The following is a 3,940-nucleotide window of genomic DNA, read 5'->3' as shown; positions in this document are numbered from 1 at the left end:
GAACATTTTGTACATTTTAAAGTTAAATTATTCTATCTAATGCACTTTGAGAGTTCAAAATTAAGAGCTACAACCCATGTTCTTAACTAAGAAAAAAGTCAGTGCATTGACTTGTACCTGAACTTTAAAGAGAACTCGACCCTCTTTTTATTTGTGGTACACTGTCTCAGTCTAAATTACACTCACACTGCTGTTTTAGGAAGCCAAACTAATTATAATATAATAACAACAATGACAGTAGTAGCCATCTGTTGTAAAACAATTGCACTGTAAAATAAACGAAAATGAATATTTCAGATATATTTACACTACAGTAGGGAAATTACAATACTTCTTTCCTAATTTCTACACTTGAAAGAGTTGTTTTTAATTTGGACTGCACTTTAAAGCTTTTATTTTGAAGGACACTCCAGCTTCAGTGAAAACATGCTTACATAAACACGTCTCACTAGTGAAACGCTGTAATCATCTGCTGCAAAAATAAAGCACAACTGGTGGCCGTTGTGTTTCTAAACGCGTGCTAAACTCACACACAGCACATGAAATAAAGGAGTTGACTGCACTTACTCAGTGTGAACGAGTCGTTCTGAGACGCGGAGTGTGGCTTCGCTTTGAAACACGCAGCGAAAACAGACTTGATGAAGGGAACAAGCCATATTGTGCTTTCGGTGTGAGTTCATTTGACAGATACTGTGCACCGAAGCATAATGCCTCAAAACAAATTTATTTTAAAAACTACACTTTTTGCCCGAAAGACCTATCGCAATATCGCGATATTGATAATATCGTTACATCCATACAATCTGAGTATTCCTTGCCACAGGGTTGAGGGAAGTCTTTTCTTCTGTGATGGAAAGTAAATTATAAGAAAATTATATTCCAAGTGCAGCACACATGCTGTCAACCTGATGTAATGTTAAACAAATCACTTGTTCTTTGCAGAAAAGATGCATGAACTACAACTACATCTTGTACAAACTTCTCTTGTACATGCGTTCAGAAATAATAGGAGGAAAATTACTCCTCGGTTTATCACGTGTGCTGACATGCGAGTTGGATCATTCTTTTCTCATTACTGTTATCATTGGCATATTGTAAAAGTGTCTAATTCTAACGTTTGGTGATATTTCTATTCAAAATCACGATTTCTAAAAAATAAAATTGTCAAAACTTTAAATTTGAATTAATAGATAATATCAGAAAAATCTCCCTGCCCTATGTTGGAACAACTTCACAGTCTTTTCACACAAACAGTATGTTTATTTCTGTTACAAACATTCAGGTTATCAAAGAAATGCTGGGATAAAAGTTAATAGTTTGGATATAAACACTGAAGTCTATGTTAGCTTATATACAGTAAATCACCTTCTGAAAGTAACTTGATGTGATTACATTGTTACTCCAGCTGGCTGTTAAAAATGTGTTCATCACTGAATCATTTATTTTGGAGATTCATTTAGAAACAGGGATTCATCCGGTAATGAAACAAGTCAAGTCTTTATGAGTGAGTTGTTGATTGATTGATTCATTTGATTTGTTCATAATGTTGATTCATTCAGTAATGAAACAGGTGACGACTTTTATGCGAGTCATTGAATCATGCACTTGAGATGTGTTCAAACATTTGTATTTATCCCGAAATTAAACAAGTGTTGTTTTCATGAGTGAGTCATTAAGTAAGTTCATTCAAGAGATTTGTTCAAAAACGCTGATTCATCCGGTAATGAAACAAGTGAAAGCCATTGAATCATTCACTGATACAATTTATTCAAAAATGTTGATTCATCCAATTATAAAGCAAGTGATGTCTTTATGCATGAGTCATTGAATCATTCACTCAATAGTTGTTCAAAAACACTGATTCATCCACAAACGAAGCACTTTATTAGTGAGTCATTGAATTATTCATTCAAACCCATTAAAAACAAATAATTCATTCAACTACTTAATAACTAGATATTTTTTGAATAGACTGCAGCAATTAACATTTTGTCAGAACCTCAAGTAAATGTCATTTAGTTTCTCTGTTCAGAATTGTGAATCAATCAGGAAATCCTACAGTCTGCTGGAACACATGACTATGATTGTGCTTGTTCTGGTTTTCTAACTGTGTATTTGTAAGTTAAATAAATAAAGGTTCAGTATGATTGGGAATTGTGTGCGCACTTGAAACATCTGCTGAATTATAATTTCCTCTGGCGAAATCTAACAGTAACACTTTATAGTAAATGAGTTAAAAAGCTTGGCAGAAAAACTGAATTATTCAATATCATTGTTTCACTGTCAGTCTATTGATGTTTTATGAAAAAGAAGAGAAAAGCAGATGTTTCTATTCAAGATGGCTTGCAGCTGTTTGTGAGAGATTTGCACTCTAATCTCAATTTTGTTAAACAATTGCTGTTAAAAGTATATATATGCAAAAAAAATGCAGTTAATTTGATATATCTCAACATTTAGACCAGGATTTTTAATATTTTGATGCCTGTGTGAGAAAAATGTTTCTATGAATAATCCTTAGAAATCAGAAAGTTACTCCGACATTTAAAAATCAATAGGATAAACAATTATGTTAAACAATCTTTAATTACTGACTTATTAGATCTGAATTAAAAGAACGAACATTAAAGCTGCAGCGTTGCGAGAACTTGGAGTAGATTGTTGATTTTTGATTTTGGATTTATTTTTTGCTATTGAATTTATGTTTTTAAAAAAGACATCATAGAATGTGAATTCAGGTCACGTCTGTTATATCATATGTTAGGATTTTTGGTAACTTTTTAGTATACTGACCAATTCTCACTATTAACTATTGCTTAATAGCATGCCTATTACTAACATATTGGCTGATTATTAGTGCTTATAAAGCACATATTCTGCATGATCATATTCTACATCCCTAACCCTACACTTAACAACGACCTTACTAAACTATCATTAAGCAGCAAGTTAGGAGTTTGTTGAGGCAAAAGTCACGGTTAATGGTTTGTTAATAACAAGAATTGGACCTTAAAATAAAGTGTGACTGGATTTTTTACATGTTTTTGAAAGAAGTCTCTTCTGCTAAGCAAGTCTCTATTTATTTGATCAAAAATACAATAAAAACAGGTATATATTATATGGCATTAAATTATTGATATTATTGATTTGCCCTAATTCTGTTTTTGTCTCTTGATTTTTCCTTTCTAAAAAAATCCTACAGCTTATATACATTTGGAAAGTCTTCTAGTTTCATGGACCTGCACACACACAGCCGCTAGTCAGCTGACTGTAATTACACAGGCCACACAATTAGTTTAAATTGCCATTTTTATCATTTAATCATTAGTTTTTCAACACCTCATAAACTCTTTCTTTAACGAACTCCAGGTTGAGAAACCCTGATGTGAAATGTTGTTTCACGAGTTCACACTTACATATAATTAAATAAAGGTTATGCGTATTTGGTGTGCTGTCCAAGGAGAGAGCTCCGAGCTCGGCAAGACTCCTGAGCTCAGGGCACCCTCGCCCTGTCTGGGGAGAGGGGTCCGAGCTCGGTGTTTAGCCCGGCTCAAAAGCGCTGCCCCAAAAGCAATTAGAACAGGACAGCAGCCAGATACGTGCACTTACGACCCCCCAAAAAGCAAGGCTTAATGTTAGAGGGGTGCTGGACGTCCTTTGGTATACGTTTGTTGCGGCAGTATCTAGAAAGAGAATTTGGCTTCTGTGGAAGCGTTCACTGCTGAAAGAGAGAGATAAAGGCTCCTGCGGGAGACGCGATTATCGCTGAAGTAGAGAAATACAGAAAAGGCTCCTGCGGGAGCAGACACTGCTGAAAATTAATTAATTTGCAACACAGCTTGCGCCGTTAGCGGAGGCAGCCTCGAGCTAGCGTCTGTTAAGAGAGCTGGAGGCCCGGCTGCGTATGGCGCTGCAGCCGGAAGAGTTAATATAAATCATTTTT

This window comes from Sinocyclocheilus anshuiensis, unplaced genomic scaffold, assembly GCF_001515605.1.
Source record: "Sinocyclocheilus anshuiensis isolate Anshui unplaced genomic scaffold, SAMN03320099.WGS_v1.1 scaffold270, whole genome shotgun sequence".
NCBI lineage: Eukaryota > Metazoa > Chordata > Actinopteri > Cypriniformes > Cyprinidae > Sinocyclocheilus > Sinocyclocheilus anshuiensis.
Note: the sequence above shows the minus strand (reverse complement) of the source record.